Raw genomic sequence first — 18,458 nt, forward strand, 5'->3', positions numbered from 1 at the left:
TAAGCCCAAACCTTTTTTATTTTATTGTTTTATTATTTATTTTTGGCCCAAACCTTTTATTTATTTTTATTATTTTCTTATTTTAGCCCGAATAATAAAAGTCAGAAAAGGCCCGAAATTATCAATCGGCACTTAAAAAGCCGAAGGAAATTAGGGTTAAAATGTATTTAGACGGAAAATGGGCTGGAAATTCCCGCGCCACGGCAGACTGCCACCGTGTCACGGGAATCCTTCCCGTCTGACGGTGGGATTTCCCGTGACACAGGAGGTCTTCCGTGACACGGGACATTCCGTGTCTTTTCCGCGTAAACCCTTAACGCGTTTTTTATCCCGTTTTCTGAAAATTTCCCGCGTCACATCAATTATGTACCGTGTCACGGGAAAGTGTACCATCTGACGGTGGAGCTTCCCGTGTCACGGTACAGTTTGACCGTGTCATGGGATACTTTTTTAGGGTTTTTATCATTTTAGGGTTCCGTGTGCTCCCTCAACACATTTAACCTATAAATACCCCCTCATTTCTGATGTACGGGGCACCGAGGAATTCTCTCATTTGATTTTCTCTCTTCTATGCTTTAGCCTAAACACTAGCCTACCCTTTTCACTTCAAAATTCCTTCTTCAAGTACTCAAAGGATTCCATACTTTACTCGTGGTTCTATCCTTAAGCCAAGGCGTGAAAGGTAGAATTGTTTGAGGGTTTGGCCCCAAAATCAACTATACTTTATTTAATTTAATTTAATTATTGTTTATTTATTTCCTTGAAGTTACTAACTCGTTTATTATTTTGTAGTTGCAAACAAACAGAATCAAAGTAAGGATCATGCTCCTTTTGTTTTTATTATTTTTCTAACGATTTTATGTTGTTGGAATTGTGATTAATTTGGTTTTAATATTATGTTGTTCTACTATTTTTATTGATCACCATATTGCATGTTTAAAGGGAATATATAATTGAAAATCACGCCTAATAAGATAATTTGGACAACCGGTTTAGGATCCTTTTAATCTTATTATTAATTGAAGTGATCACCAATATTTTAGAATTATGTGTGCATTAATGTTAAACCAATTTAGTTAAATAATAGTTTGGAGCAAATTGAATTATTGTTTGTATGCCTTTGAGATCACAGGAATGCTTTTCAATATAAGAATCGAGTAGAGGCCAATACGGGCGAATGTGACTCCATGACTCACTTCGTACCATCATCCCCGATCCTCCTTTCGTGGTTCCGAACCATATGGAGTTAGTAATCTCATGGATTATGAATGGGGTGTAACCTTCACGGGTCAATCGTTGTTGCCTTTCGTTGTCCCTTATCGTGGTTGCCTTTTATGATCCGTGAACGGTTTACAAGTTCCTTAAAAACTTGTTGGCGGCTCCCTACTTTATTTGTCCCTAATCGTATATGTCTATTCCCACTTCCTATGAGTGCCAAGCATATTCACCACATGCTTTTAACGTAGGCGCACTTCGAGCGACGCGTTAGGAGACGGGTACAAAATCAGAGTACAAAATGGAGTTAGTAATCTCAAAATCCACGTCTCGACCAAAGATAGGGGTCACATGGAGGACAACTTGGAGAAGTTTAAACAACTGCACCCGTTAGGAGACGGGTACAAAATCCGAGTACCGCCTGAGGACGGCACCATCGCCTGGGAAGACGATCAACAGAACGCCAACAGCTACTTCGGCTGTTATGAGGCGGCGTTCAAGGCCGGTCTTCGCTTTCCCCTTCACCAGGCGGTGAAGGCAATCTTGAGAGGCTACGGCCTCGGAGTCTGGCAACTTACCCCCAATTCTTGGGCAAACATCTTGGGGTACGTTGCCGCTTGCGAATTTAAGGGGCTCCATCCCGGCTGGGAAGCTTTTGCTAAGATGCATTATCTTAGCCACAACCCAGGCGGCTGGAGGGTGTGGTACACTTTAACCACGTATCCCCAATACATGATGACCTTAGACAAGGTCTCTAAATTTGACAGTTGGAAGCACAGGTTCTACCTGTTGACGGCTCCTAGCAGGCGGGAGAACTATGAGCTCCGCCAATACAATAAGAAGCCCAAACTGATGGGCCGGAAGTGATGTCTTCCCTGGATCCCAGATGAGGACTTCGACAAAATAATTGAGGCAGACTTTTTCGGCGTCACAAACGCAACCTTGTCAACCGGGGAGACAATAAAAGTCCCCAAGAACTGGATCCCTAAGAGCGCCTGGCTCAGGGATGAGTGTTTCTTAGCCGCCTGTGGGCTAGGAAACATGTTTACCAAACGTATGCGCCTGAGTTCACATCCGCCTGTAGTACTTTTGTATCAAAATTGCTTGATGATATACTGATCAACTTTTTTCTTTTTGCAGAAGAAGCTTTGAACATGTTGCCAACCGAGAAGACACCTAAGCGGTCCTCTGCAACTATCCGCAAGGAGCTTGCGGAAAAACAGGTGGCCGAGCTCAGGGCCAAGGTAAAACACGCCTGACTCTTTCTTAGGTTGGCTTCAAAGTTTACTTTCCCCGAATGCTAACTTTAACTTGGTTATTTTCACAGGGAAGGAGAGGTAGGGAAGAGTAAGACGTTTCAGAAAAAATCTCAAACGGGCCAGGGAGGAATCCGCCTCCACCCCCAGCAAGACCAAAAAATCCAGCTCCACCATGACTCCTAGTGCCCCAGCCGGGAAACATCAGATGCGGATAGGGGGGCGAAATGAGAGGGTAGGCGGTAGCCTGGGCCTCGACCTCGCCAACCCCTATCAGCAACCGGGGGGTTCACCACGCCTGCAAGCGGCTCTCGCTTGGCCGGCTCTGAAAGTAAGAACCCATTTGAATCCCCGCCTGAGTTGGGGTGGCCTTTGCGAGTGAAATCCCACTCCCAACATACGTCATCCTCAGACGGTCGGCAACAGATAGGTGTCGCCTTAATTTTGCACTCATTACCTGTTGATTATGGTGCATATCAATCTCCTCGCTGGCCAGACGTCCAGAGGCATGCTAAGGCCATGCTGGAGGCGGTGAGCAGGAAGGACAAGGACGCTATCCCTGGGATAAAGACGTTCAATCTGGAACGAATCTTGTCCCTTCTGGCTGAGGTAAGATACTTGAAAAAAATTTCTAAGTGCTTTACTCCGCCTGCAATACTAACTTGATTTGCTTTTGCAGGCTCTGCTGCGGGTAGACAGGCTCTGAAAGGAATGGTGTCCTTCGAACAAGTGTACTATTCCGTTAGTGGGTTCAGAATTATTAGAAAGCTAATATATTCAGTGAGGTCAAGTGATCGGAATGCCTGGGTGGAGGCCGCTTCCGATCAGTAATATTAATGAATAATTAATATTACAGCTTAATCTTGACTGAACCCTTCAGGTCACACCCAAGCATTCAACAAACCAAACCGACGAATTAATTCGGAAGGAATTAATGAGTCGACCGAGTAATATTTATTTAGACGTCGGAAATTCGAGCTTAGAGCGTAGAAACCGAGCGTCGGAAGTCGAGTCGAAAAATAATGAAAGACGAGACGAGAAATAGTAATAAATCAACAAAAGACCAAAATACCCCTAGCATCGGAATTCCCAAGCAAACCGAGTGCTAAGGGCGAATAGCCTAGCATGGTGGCTAGCATGCGCACCAAGCCGAGCCTAGGCTGGCTGGTGCGTGCTAGTGCACCTATGCTAGCATCGCAAGGCTAGGCGCTGCCTAGTGCGTGCAATGGCTAGCAAGCCATGCCACAACAAGCTGCAGCAGCTAGCACGCTAGGCGCGCCAGCTCACCACAGCCAGCAGCAGCATGGCTAGGCCATTGCTTGCTGCCTAGCAGCGCTGGCCAAGGCACAAGGCCAGCAGCAGCCCGCACAAGCATGCTGGGCTTGCTGGCCAACAGCGCCTGGCAGCCCGCATGCGAGTGCTTGGCCTGCTGGGCGTGGCTGCCACGGACAGCAGCACATGGCAGCCCACCTTGGCTGCCTTGGTGCCCAAGGGTGGGTGCTATGTGGCTTGTGTTCCTTGAGTGTGTGTGGAGTGAGGTGGCTGGTTATGGGAGAGGGAGTGGGGAGCAAGTTTGGTCCCCCCCTTCTCCAAGTGGTCCTCACCTAACCACTCACATGAGCTTGCCACTTGTTGATTTATTACTAACTTGATTATTAATTTTATTTTAGCTTTAAAATAAAATGGAAAAATCATACTATCCCACATTGACGGGAGAGTAAATGATACTCCCATCATTTCCTATAAATACCCAAGTATGGGCATTGGGAATGATGCTTGAGTAAGAGTTGGAAAAGGCATCACAATTAGTGAAAACCTTTGAACTCAATATAATTACTCGGGTTTTATTGGTCGGGTCTTGCTAACCCCAAGACATTGGACCTAGTCGGTTTTGTTGGTGCGGGTGGACTTCGTTGGAGGTCTCCGTGTGAGCGGGACTTGAAGCTTTCAAGTAAGAGCTCATTTTGGAGCGAAGCACGCGTCAAAGGTAATTAGCTTATCTTAATCTTGTGATTAATATAATTATGTTTATGGTTTTATTTATTGCGAGTGCGGTCTTGTTTTTGGGTTTGTTTCCGCGGTGAGTCGGATTCACCAAACCCCAACAGTGGTATCAGAGCCTTGCTCGTTTATTTTTAAAATCATAATATTTTCAATGTGTTTTTATGGCTTAATTTTTCGGGTTTTAAGTTGCTAATTAGATTAGGAACTCGTTTTTCCAATTTTTACCTCGTATTAGAGCTGTCTTCAGCTCCCGAACCCAGATTTCGACCCAAAAATAGTGAATTTTGGGTGGAAAAGGAGTTCTGGAAATGGTTTTACCCTTTTAGGACTCGGTTTTTAGCCAAAAAACGACCAGAAATGCATTTTTCGAGGGATTTTTCGTTTTGACGAAAAATTTTAAGTCTTTCTAACCTTGAAAATTGATTGCATATTTATGGTGGTTATGAATTTGGTTCTTTCCTTTATTTATATGCAATTTTAGTCCACTTTAAGCATGATTACTTGGTAGTAATTGGTGCTTGAAAGTTTGGTTTTATTTTTTCACATAATTGCAAATTAATTGCATTAAGTGTGAAATTGTTGTTCTTTGTTGCTTCCAAGTACTAAAGATTCAATCTTTATTTATGATAAGTGATTGAAACTTTGAGTTACTAAATTCCATGAATTTTGGTTAAACTTTGTTGTTTAATCATTTTTTAGTTGATTGGAATCATAAAGTTTAAAACTTGTGATTGAAATTGGTTTATCTTCATATTGGAAGATATAATTTTTCATGAAGTCACAAGTATTAAAGTTGGAGTCTTTATTGAACTTATGTTCATTTTTCCAACTCCCTTTTATTTTGTCAAAATCTCAAGATTAATTTAAAGTGATTAAATTAATAGTGAGAATTGCCCTAATTTATTTTATTACACCAAGTTAAACCAATTTTATTAAAGAATGGTTCTTGGAAATAAATTTGGTTAATTGCTTTTGGATGAATTATTTAAGTTGGACTTGTAATTTTTCATTTTTCCTCAAAATTAATTCTAAAATAAATTTAGAATTGATTTATAAAGTCACACACAAAAATCGATAATTTTCGAAGCATTAGCACGCAACACGAGGCCTAAGAGCCCCGAGCTAGCTCTCGGCCAGCTGGGCTGCTCACGCAACCCATATGTGGCTGCCGAGGCTGCTGTGCACTTCGTTCTTAGGTGCTTGGTGTTGTGCGTGTGTGTGTGCGAGGAAGGGCGTGGGCTGCTGCTCGCTGCCAGTAGCATAGCGCGCCAGCCAGCAGCAAGCAGCAGCATGGCGCAGCAGCAGCATAAGGCTGTGCGCGCTGTGCGTGCTGCTACGCTTGGCTGGGCTGGGCGTAGCGCATGCGAGCACAAGCAGCCCACATGCATGCTTGGTGTTGCGGGGGTGCGCATGGGCATACTACGTGCTTGTTGTACGGTACGTACAATCCCATAATTGGCACAATAACCCCGGGTTATTAAGGCGATGCTATTTTAAAGTTAATTTTAACGTTGCTTAATATGTAAGTAAAGGTAATTTTTGGACTCCAAGTCTTAGTACTAGGCACTTAGACATTTTGGAATACGTATTTTGCTTAAATTGTCGTTTTAATTATTTTGTTTATTTAATTAAAATTTTTGGAGGCTAGGCCTCGGGTTTTGAGCGACATTTGCAAAATTACTTTTGGCAAATATTTTGGTTCACCAACTTAATTAATTGGATTAGTTAAGTTGGATGCGGAATTTAGTGGGAGCGTCTCTTAGTTATTACCATAACCGGTTAAAACAACTTTGACTAGTTTAATTAGGCGTGTTAATTGGATTAACCACCTAGATTAGTTACTAGTTCTCGCGCGTTTTATGCATTGTTACTTGTTTATCGTTGTAAAATGCATGGGCCATTCACATATAGTGAATGGATGAATGGAATGTAAATTCTCTCACAGGTTTTATGAAATGGCAACTAGTGGGGCCCGATTAGGATAGAAAATACGGACTGTGATCCGTGATGTATTTTTGTAAATCTAAATACGGTCTGCGAACCGTTGAGTATTTTTGTACCTTAATATTTAGATTAGTCCTAATCGTAGATACTAGCAATTGTAATATTTTGGTCAAGTCTTGAAGACGGGGTTCTTAGAAGACAAAGCCATGAAGTTGCAAATGAAGACCTTTTGAAGACTTGAAGATCTCAAGGGGTCATGCTAGTTGCCAAATGCATCTCTATTTATGTTTTCGATATATATTTATGTTTATATATATGAATTATATGTTAGATGCATGTTTAGGATTTCGAATGTTGAGATGATTAATTAAGTTCACTTAAATCAACCAACATAGAAACCCTAGGTCCCTAAAATATTGAGTAAAACTTGCCATTCCAAAACACACTTACCAACCGAACGAGGGTAGTGGTGGGCTACGCCAAAGCGAGGCATCACTACTTCTCCAAGGAACATAAGGCATACCGGGTATGCAAGGTGGTTTTGGTTATACTCAACGATATGAGTGATGGAGTCCTAACATGTCGTGGCAAAGTGAATAAATTGTTTAGAGAGCATTGGATGCGACGATTTATTCAACCAAGAGTGGCTTGGAGCCATTAGCAAAGCGTTGCTTACCTTAGGAGATTGAGTGTTAAGACAAGCCAAAGCATGCTTAACCACTCTTTGTTTCTTTGGATCTTGGAATCGAATTATTCTCACCTAAAATGGGGACAATCTTTAATGTGTGAATAAGACGTTTTAAATAAGTTTGATTAAAATGCATGAATTCAATCTTATTTAAGTATAATGAATGGTTTTTCATTACAAATTCTTTCAATTGTAGAATCATGTCTTCAAATAACGCAAACAACCAATTCTCGTTACGCTCAATTCTCGATAAGGAGAAGCTGAGTGGGCCTAATTTTCTTGATTGGCAAAGGAACTTGCGAATTGTTCTCATGCAAGAGCAAAAGGAATATGTCCTTGATGAGGAAATGCCCGAGGCTCCCAATGAGGAGGTGACTCAAGCTGCCCTAAATCGATGGAAAAGTGCCAATCGAGATGTCAAATGCATCATGTTGGCCACAATGTCTCCTGAGCTTCAAAAGACTTTCTTTGAAAAGGAGACGGCTTTTGAGATCATTTCTGAATTGCAGAATATGTTCCAAGAGCAGGCCAAAACTGAAAGGTTTGAAACCCACAGGCAGATCCTTGAGAGCAAGCTCAAGAAAGGAGAGCCAGTCAGCCCACATGTACTCAAAATGATTGGATTGTTTGAAAACATGGGAAGGCTTGATGCGGGGTATTCAACTGAGATGGCAATTGACTTCATTCTCCACTCGCTGCACAAAGGCTATGATCAGTTCAAGATGAACTATAATATGCACATCATGGAGAAAACCCTCACCGAGCTTCATGGTATGTTGAAGCAAGCTGAGCAAACGATCAAGGATGAGGGGAAGCATGATATGCTCATGATTAAAAAGGGCAAGTCGTTCAAATTTTCGGGCAAGAAGAAGAAAGGCTTTAAGGGGAAAGGTAAGAAGAAAACTTTTTCGCCTAAGTCTAAAGCTACCAAGGATAAGAAGGTAGCGTCTTCTAAATCTGATTCCGAATGTTTCTACTGTAAGAAGAAGGGACATTGGAAGAGAGATTGCCTCAAGTTCAAGGAAGATAAGAAGAACGGAACCGTTGCTTCTAAATCAGGTATATTCGTTATAACTTTAACTTCACTAGCTTAACATCATGGGTATTAGATACCGGATGTGGCTCACACCTTTGTTCCAATTCTCAGGGACTAAGGAACGCTAGAAGGCTAGAGAAGGGAGAGATTGAACTCCGGGTCGGCAATGGAGCCAGAATTGTTGTCGTATCCGTAGGAACGCTCAGTTTGTCTTTGCCCACCGGGCTAGTTTTGGAACTCGATAATGTTTATTATGTTCCTAACATTACCCAAAACATTATTTCAATTTCGGCGTTGGACGCCAAAGGTTTTGAATTTCGAGTAAAGGACAAAGAATGTTCGTTTTATCTCGATAATGTTTTATATGGTATTGCACATTCTGAAAATGGCCTTTATGTGCTTTCTTTAGACAAACAAGTTTATAATGTGAATAATGATACCAAAAGAGCTAAGACCATAGAGTCAAATCAGACTTACTTGTGGCATTGTCGTCTTGGCCACATTAACATCAAACGCATCAAGAAACTTCTACAAGAAGGTGTTCTTGACTCTTTCGATTTAGAATCGTTTGAGAATTGCGAGGGATGTCTATTAGGCAAGATGATTAAACAGCCATTCTCCAAGTTGGGAGAAAGGGCAAGTGACTTATTGGGTCTTATACATACCGATGTATGTGGACCAATGAGCTCAACCACAAGAAATGGACATCGATATTTCATCACCTTCACAGACGACTATAGTAGATATGGCTATGTCTACCTCATGTCGCATAAATCTGAATCATTTGAAAAGTTCAAAGAATTTCAGAGTGAAGTTGAAAATCATCTTGGCAAGAAAATCAAAGCCCTTCGATCGGATCGAGGTGGTGAATACTTGAGCCAAGAATTCGATGACCATCTGAAAGAAAAGGTATACTTTCAGAATTGACACCTCCAGGAACTCCTCGATGGAACGGAGTATCCGAAAGGAGAAATCGGACCTTGTTAGACATGGTACGATCAACAATGGGTCTTAGTGATCTTCCTATCTCTTTCTGGGGACACGCACTTCTAACTGCGGCACTAACACTGAACCGTGCTCCATCAAAAGCTATAGAAAAGACTCCATATGAATTATGGACGAAGAAACCTCCCAGGTTATCTTTTCTAAAGATATGGGGATGCGAAGCATATGTCAAGAAATTGATTTCTGACAAACTTCATCCCAAATCTGACAAGGTTTACTTTGTGGGCTACCCAAAAGAAACCAAAGGGTATTACTTATACAACAAATCGGAGAACAAAGTGTTTGTTGCTCGCGATGGTGTCTTTTTAGAGAAGGAGCACCTTTCCAAAATGAAAAGTGGGAGGAAAATCGAACTCGACGAAGTTCGTGAGGATGAGCAACAAAATCATAATGACAGTCAAAGTGCTCAAACAGCATCTGTTGACGCAGGTCAAAATGATCAAAATGTGCAAAGTCGAACCGACAATGCAAATGCTCAATCCATTACCCTACGTAGGTCTCAGAGGCCGAGATCTCAACCAGATAGATATCTTGGTTTAGTATTAACCGAGAATCAGGACATCCTGATTATGGATGGAGATGAACCGGCAACCTACAAGCAAGCGATGGCAAGCACCGACTCTGCTAAATGGCAAGAGGCCATGAGATCTAACATGGATTCCATGTTTGAAAATCAAGTCCGGGACTTGGTTGACTTACCCGAAGGTTATACACCTATCGGATGTAAGTGGATTTTCAAGTTGAAAACCGACAAAGATGGAAATGTATTCATTTACAAAGCTAGATTGGTGGCGAAAGGTTACAGACAAGTTCATGGTATTGATTACGATGAAACCTTTTCACCAGTCGCAATGCTTAAATCCGTTCGGATCCTCCTAGCGATTGCTGCATATTACAATTATGAAATATGGCAGATGGACGTCAAAACCGCCTTCCTTAATGGTTATTTGTAAGAAACTGTGTATATGACACAGCCTGAAGGTTTTGTCGACCAAAACAATGCTAGGAAAGTTTGTAAGCTTAAGAAGTCCATTTATGGATTAAAGCAAGCAAGCAGAAGTTGGAATCTGCGATTCGATGAAGCCATCAGTAAGTTTGGTTTTATCAAGAATCCAGATGAATCTTGTGTTTACAAGAAGGTTAGTGGGAGTGACATCGCCTTCCTAGTCTTATATGTCGATGACATATTGCTCATTGGAAACAGCATTCCGTTGTTAGAGTCTGTAAAGGCCTGGCTTGGAAAGTGCTTCTCAATGAAAGACTTGGGAGAGGCTCAGTACATACTATGCATCAAGATCTATAGGGATAGATCAAAAAGGATGATTGGATTGAGTCAGAGTACTTATATTGATAAGGTACTTGTTCAATTTGGCATGGAGGAGGCCAAGAGAGGTCACCTGCCAATGTCACATGGCATAACCCTAAGCAAGAAGCAGTGTCCACAGACACCTGATGAGCGGGTAAGAATGAATCAGATTCCATATGCTTCGCTTATTGGATCGATCATGTATGCCATGATATGTACTAGGCCAGATGTATCGTATGCCTTGAGTGCTACGAGCCGTTACCAATCAGACCCAAGAGAGGCGCATTGGACTGCGGCCAAAAATATCCTAAAGTACCTGAAAAGGAACAAGGATAAATTCCTGGTGTATGGTGGTGCAGAGGATTTAGTTGTGGAAGGTTATACCGACGCAAGCTTCCAGACAGACAGAGACGATTTCAAATCATAATCTGGATATGTGTTCTGTCTAAATGGAGGGGCGTTTAGTTGGAAGAGCGCAAAGCAGAGTACAACTGCAGATTTTACAACTGAAGCCGAATACTTAACAGCTGCTGAAGCAGCTAAGGAGGCTGTTTGGATTCGTAAGTTCGTTGGTGAACTTGATGTTGTACCCTCTATAAAGGGTCCAATAGCCCTCTATTATGACAACAATGGAGCTATTGCTTAGGCCAGAGAGCCTAGGGAACATCAGAAGGTCAAACATGTCAAGCAGCGATTTCACATGATTCGAGAATGGAAATCAGAGGGTGAAATCAGAATTTGCAAAGTTGGAACGGATGACAATGTAGTCGATCCACTTACTAAACCTTTGCCTCAAGTGAAGCACAACAAGCACGTTGAGGCAATGGGAATCAAGCATGTAGGAGACTGGCTTTGATTTCCTTGTTTAGTGTTTTAGTTAATTTTGAGAAAAATTAATGTAAGGCGCTAAGGAAAACCATTCATGTTTTGGAGTAATGTAAAATTTCATGCAATATTTTATTACTCCGTTATGCTATTTAATTGTGGTTTAGGATTAAATAATGAGTTCATTCGATTCTGAGAATATTCAAAATAGGGTATCAAGACCAGTCTTGGTAAGGAAACACCTATTAAGTGAACATTGAATATTATAATCGAAAATTATCCCTAACCAAGGTCATTTAAACGATGGACGATTAATGACCAATTGAGATTAGTGTGTAGTCTGATTTATAGCACCGTTTCATGTGCTACAAGGACATGAATTTCATAAATCATTTGCACATGTATTGGTTTAGAACCATACTGGATCGACCTATGAGAATACTTTAAGAAATTATAAAAAAATATGTCATAAGTATACTTCTCATTATGGCTATCGGAACCTATTTCCTCGACCATGAGTATTGTGAGTTCTCTTGTTTGAGTACTAGTTCGCTTTGATGTTGTCAAACGTCTGCCGTAATAGCGGATTATAACGGCAACACTCGGGCGACTAGGTCCTCTCAGTAAGAGGAGCTACTTTACAAGACTGGGAATGTCCCCCTACTAAAATAGGGAAGATGTCTTTGTTGTATACAAGGCCTCTCGTAGAGCGAGACTGTAAAATGCATGGCCGTGCTCGGATGGATTTTAGAAATCATCTGTTTATTGACAGTCGGACTCGGAATCGGGAAACACTTCTGGACGTAATAAAGATGACAAAATAAATCTTACCTTATAGTTCATGAAGAGACATTAAGCAACATAGGAAAAAGGTTGTACATAAAATGCGCACTTGTCCGGAAGGACAAGTGGGAGATTGAAAGGAATGGTGTCCTTCGAACAAGTGTACTATTCCGTTAGTGGGTTCAGAATTATTAGAAAGCTAATATATTCAGTGAGGTCAAGTGATCGGAATGCCTGGGTGGAGGCCGCTTCCGATCAGTAATATTAATGAATAACTAATATTACAGCTTAATCTTGATTGAACCCTTCGGTTCACACCCAAGCATTCAACAAACCGAACCGACGAATTAATTCGGAAGGAATTAATGAGTCGACCGAGTAATATTTATTTAGACGTCGGAAATTCGAGCTTAGAGCGTAGAAATCGAGCGTCGGAAGTCGAGTCGAAAAATAGTGAAAGACGAGACGAGAAATAGTAATAAATCAACAAAAGACCAAAATACCCCTAGCATCGGAATGCCCAAGCAAACCGAGTGCTAAGGGCGAATGGCCTAGCATGGTGGCTAGCATGCGCACCAAGTCGAGCCTAGGCTGGCTGGTGCGTGCTAGCGCACCTATGCTAGCATCGCAAGGCTAGGCGCTGCCTAGTGCGTGCTAGCATGCTAGGCGCAGCCTTGTGCGCGCAATGGCTAGCAAGCCATGCCGCAACAAGCTGCAACAGCTAGCACGCTAGGCGCGCCAGCTCGCTACAGCTAGCAGCAGCATGGCTAGGCCATTGCTTGCTGCCTAGCAGCGCTGGCCAAGGCACAAGGCCAGCAGCAGCCCGCACAAGCATGCTGGGCTTGCTGGCCAGCAGCGCCTGGCAGCCCGCATGCGAGTGCTTGGCCTGCTGGGCTTGCTGGGCGTGGCTGCCACGGACAGCAGCACATGGCAGCCCACCTTGGCTGCCTTGGTGCCCAAGGGTGGGTGCCATGTGGCTTGTGGTCCTTGAGTGTGTGTGGAGTGAGGTGGCCGGTTATTGGAGAGGGAGTGGGGAGCAAGTTTGGTCCCCCCCTTCTCCAAGTGGTCCGCACCTAACCACTCACATTAGCTTGCCACTTGTTGATTTATTACTAGCTTGATTATTAATTTTATTTTAGCTTTAAAATAAAATGGAAAAATCATACTATCCCACATTGATGGGAGAGTAAATGATACTCCCATCATTTCCTATAAATACCCAAGTATGGGCATTGGGAATGATGCTTGAGTAAGAGTTGGAAAAGGCATCACAATTAGTGAAAACCTTTGAACTCAATATAATTACTCGGGTTTTATTGGTCGGGTCTTGCTAACCCCAAGACATTGGACCTAGTCGGTTTTATTGGTGCGGGTGGACTTCGTTGGAGGTCTCCGTGTGAGCGGGACTTGAAGCTTTCAAGTAAGAGCTCATTTTGGAGCAAAGCACGCGTCAAAGGTAATTAGCTTATATTAATCTTGTGATTAAATAATTATGTTTATGGTTTTATTTATTGCGAGTGCGGTCTTGTTTTTGGGTTTGTTTCCGCGGTGAGTCGGACTCACCAAACCCCAACAGGCTCAAGCGTCCTTATACCCGCAAACGGGAAGAGGCAAAAAGGGCCAAGAATTCCGCCACAGACGCTGATAATGTTGCTTTATACTCCACTATCATAAATGAACTTGAAACTAAAGCAACCACCATGACACAGGCGTCGAAAATCCAGAAGCTGGAGGCGGATCTGAAGACGGCCAACCAGCGGGGGAGCGACGAAGAGGAGCCTCAGAAGAAGGTGGAGGAGGGCCTCAAGAAGGCTGATGAGGCGCTCAAGAAGGCCCAGACGGACCTTGGCAAACTCCAAGGTGTTTCTGAAGAGAACACCGACTTGAAGGCCAAGGTTCAGAAGCTTGAAGATGAGGCTGCCCAGGCTCAGATAAACTTTGCGGCAACTCTGGAGGCAGAGCAAAACCACCTGGTTGCTAAAAGTGATGCTGACAATGACGCCAGAATGAAGATCGCCTGGGCTGCCTTGTACCCAGACAAGGATTATGGCGTCTGGGCAATGGCTCACAAGTACGCCGAAGACGTGGTGTACTTGAGAGAGAGAGGCGAGCCAGAGCCTGAGTCCTTCGCCGTCTGGGCAAACGCCAACACGGAGCTTCCCAAGCCTAAGCTACCCGGTCCTGGTCAAGCGCATGTGATTCCCTCAGATGATGAGGAAGAAAAGGAGGACCAGGAGGAGCCGGTTGTGGGCCAGAAGTGATTTCAGCGGCAGTATGCCAACTCTTTTATTATTATTATATTTTTTTTTTATCTGCGGCAGTATGCCAAAAACTTGCTTTTCCGGCCTGTGTGCCGAGTATTCTTGTATTTAACGGCTAAGGAACCGGGTTAATCAACAATTTCTCTCTTCTCCCAGACGGGGTCCGGTTAACATTTGATCCACTACAACCGTTTGGTTGAGTGGACTTTTAATGAATGCACCGACTGAGTCGATTTTGATCATTTTGCGTTTGGATTTCAATTTTTGCATTTTTACATATATGCCTGATTTTTGCCTAACTTATCAAAAGCATGCGGCGATTTTTTGCCTAACTTACCAAAAGTCGGCTGTCCTTGCCCCTGGACGGCTGTGTGGTTGGTTTCAAATGGAGTTGGTTGATTGACTTGGGAACGTCTGATGCTGCAAGAGCATGATACGTTTGTAAGTCAATCAATCACAGTAGTGATTGCCACAAACAAAGTGCACAGCCGTACACCAACATGCGTTCCAGTCACTAAACAGACGGTGTTTGTCCGTCTAGGTAGAGATTGCATAGCCATTGCACGACTCTTTTGCCCCAATTGGGATAGAAAGTGCAACTTTGGAATAAATAACCTAAGTGAGAACTTCAGCCGGTGACCGAATGATGCCCCAGGGCATCCGGTATTCGGTAACTTGATCGTTCTTCATAAATCATTCTGGTCAGACAACTATGAGTTGACCAATTCGGTCGTTCAATTTTCGCCATCTGCATAGGTACGTAAAACCGACGAATAGTCTGTTCTCTCCGACGATTTCACCCAGAGGGGTGTCGCCGAACGCCTTTGTCCGTGTTGGGACAGGTGGTTTTATAAAATAAGCAACCATCCGGCCATTTTAGCCTTTGGTCTTGTTTGAGACCGGTTGTATAGCCACTAAGCGTTTTTGTGCTTAGTTTTTAATCGGAGCATTGGCCGAGCGCTATTACAACATTGAATTTACACTAAGTGTCGAACTTAGTTGGTTAAAGAAATAGTCCATTTGAGGGTTACCTAGACGGACAAGCAATTATTGAATTACACTAAGTATCAAACTTACATTAGTTAAACAAAGAGTCCGTCTGGGAATTATCCAGGCGGACAGGCAATTATTAAATTATACCAAGTATAAAGCTTAGTTAAATAATCAAAGGATCCGTCTGAGTATTACCCAGGCGGTCAAGCAGTTATAACCTTTACTAAGTATCAAACTTAGTTAGTTAAATGAAGAATTCGTCTGAGTATTACCCAGGCGGATAATCAAAAAACAACAAAATAATTTTGCAAACAAAGTCTGAATTCTCATTAATTGACTCCTTGTTTACAAAAAAATTACATTCTCAGAAGTAGTACTATTTTAGGTTATCTACATTCCAAGTTCTAGCCAGGCGGCGGCCGTCTGGGGTTTCCAGACGGTAGGTGCCGTCCCTGACTTCTTCATAAATCCGGTAGGGGCCTTCCCAATTAGGGGTTAGCTTTCCTGCCTCATTGGCCCTACCGGTTGCCTCCATTTTTCGTAGCACAAAGTCGTCCACTTTCAAAGGGCGCTTGTGCACTTTCTTGTTGTAGGCTCTGGTCATTCTCAGACGGTATATCTCATGGCGCAGGGCAGCGTTGCCCCTGCGTTCCGGGAGGGAGTCCAATGCCAGCTGCATTGCCTCCCAATTTGCCTCTTCATCATATAGCATGACTCTGAGAGTCGGTTCGTAATGTTCAATGGGCAAGACGGCTTCAGCACCATAAACCATGAGAAATGGGGTTTCACCGGTTGCCCCCTTTACTGTTGTCCGGATGGCCCATAGGACATGGATTAACTCTTCTGCCCACAAGCCACCGGCTCTTTCAATTTTCTTCTTAATGCCTTCTGAGATCAGTTTGTTGAAGGCTTCAACTTGGTCGTTTGCTTGGGGTCGGCCGACCGATGCAAAGTAGCTTGAGATCCCTTGATCTCCCAACCAAGTTTTGAGCTGAGGCGTCTCAAACTGAGGACCATTATCGAACACCATAGACATAGGTACCTCATACCGGGTGATAATGTTCTTCCATATGAAGGAAATTACATCTAAGGTCTTGATGTTCTTAACCGCCTCGGCCTCCACCCACTTGGATGGTGTAGTCCCGATCATTTGAGGGCCAGGATGGACGCTATTACCGCTTGTCTAACTCTCATGCAAGGAAAGTGCATTCCCTGCAGAAGTATTGTTGAAGCTGTCTGGAAAATTTGACGTAGAAGCCGACTCAGACAACGGTTGATTTCTCTTCCGGTTGATGATCTCCCGGGCATCAAGAGTTGATTTTTTACTTCCCACCGGCTGCTGGGTCCGGCGGGTATTGTTGGTATTCCTCTTAGGAAGAAGAATTTTGGACCAATCAATGGTCCCGGCTGCCTTCTCCTTTGGATGAGGAGTGGGCTGCCGATCTCTGACTGACTTCCCCTTTTCCAGAGGAGTCTTCTTGACCGACTGACCCCTACTTGGGCCAGCCTGGCTCTTAGTGATCAGTTCTTTAATTTCACCCTTGAAACTTGTCATGAATCTCATGAGTTCGTCTCGGGTGACAGGTGCTGATCCAGCTGCCGTATGAGTTTCCCCTTCCGGCTGCCCAGGGGGTCGATTTGTACCCGCCTGAGAGGCACGCCGCTCCAGAGTGTCTCTAGGCCGGATGCGCTTGGTTATCAGAGAGCCATCATTGGTTGTATAGGTTTCGACTTGGGGATCTTCATCCTCCTGGTCTGTAAACTTTCGGGTCATCGCCCAGACGGTTAGGAGGTGGTACAGACTCTTGAACCATCTTCGAGGTACTCTCCCCACAGACGGCGCCAAATGTTTGTGGTGTTTTTGTCCCTCGGGAGAGTTACAACACAAAGACTGGTCTGGTGCGGCCTGTACCTGCAAAACAAACGAAGACACCGGTTGGGTGGTGCTCCGCCTCCAACGAACAAGTTAGTAACTTGAAGGGAGAGAAAAAGGTGTGGAAATTTAGGTGGGTATCTACTCAGATTCCAAACTATGATGTCTCAGTCAAAGGGACAGATTTTAATAAATGGTAAAACGTGCCCTCCAAAAGAGGGGAATCTCCCTATTTATAGGGTCCTCGGGATTTGTGCCCCTGATTAGGTCACTGAACCCTAATCATTAGGGGGATGCGCCGCATTGCGGCTTTCTCGGGATTTGGGCCTGAAGGCCGCCATTTCCCCCAAGTTTCTGGAGTGACACGTGTCAAGCAGGGATAGGTCCAATTTGGGTCATCCAGGGGCTGACACGTGTCATCATCTGATTGGACCACGTGGCGGGGTAAAATTACCCTAAACAACTAGGATCGGTCGGAATGGGGGATAGGGAAGACTGGTGCGGTCGGAAAAAGAATAGGGGACGGGGAGAGGGCTGAGATCGAGACAGGTAAGGGGTTTTCGAAGGGAAGGGGCTGGGATCAGTACGGGAAAGGCGTTTATCAAGGTAGGAAATCAGTCGCAACGTCGTGCCAAAGCTGTCATTGGGGACTGGGTGGCCAGAGTCGCAAGGGTGGGGATTGAGCGGGGGTGGGTGGTTTTTTATTTTTTCTTTTAAAATATCTAATTATTTTAAATTTTTTTTTTTACCAATTATAAGTCGCCACGTGTCAAGTAACTTGTTACAACAGGTTACCTAACCGATTAGAACCATTTTGAGCAGATTGGGTATAAAGGTGGAATATTTTTATTAAAAAAAAAAAAAAAACAAAACAAAACAAAACAAAACAAAAAAAAAAGGATTATTCCTAGCAATTTTTCCTATTTATAAAACTTCCTTAAAAAGTGGTGCAATATTTAAAAAATAGAGTAACTAGATTAAATTAATAATTACAATACTCATTAATACTTCCTCTCTTGTTCTTTTCTTCAACACTTTCTTTGTGATTTTTTAATCCCCTATAGCATTTTCTCAACAATAAATGATTATTATATTATTTTCCCTTAAAATTCGCAAACAATTCCAAATGTAAAAAACAAATCGGAACAAATGGAGAATTTAACAACATATTTCATGGTTACATTTGTTTTTATACATTACTAAAAAAAACTATTGATCAAAGGTAGCATATGAAAAAAATAAATAAATAAATATTAATAATAATAATAA

Source organism: Chenopodium album, chromosome 5, assembly GCF_948465745.1.
Source record: "Chenopodium album chromosome 5, dcCheAlbu1.1, whole genome shotgun sequence".
Classification (NCBI taxonomy): Eukaryota; Viridiplantae; Streptophyta; class Magnoliopsida; order Caryophyllales; family Amaranthaceae; genus Chenopodium; species Chenopodium album.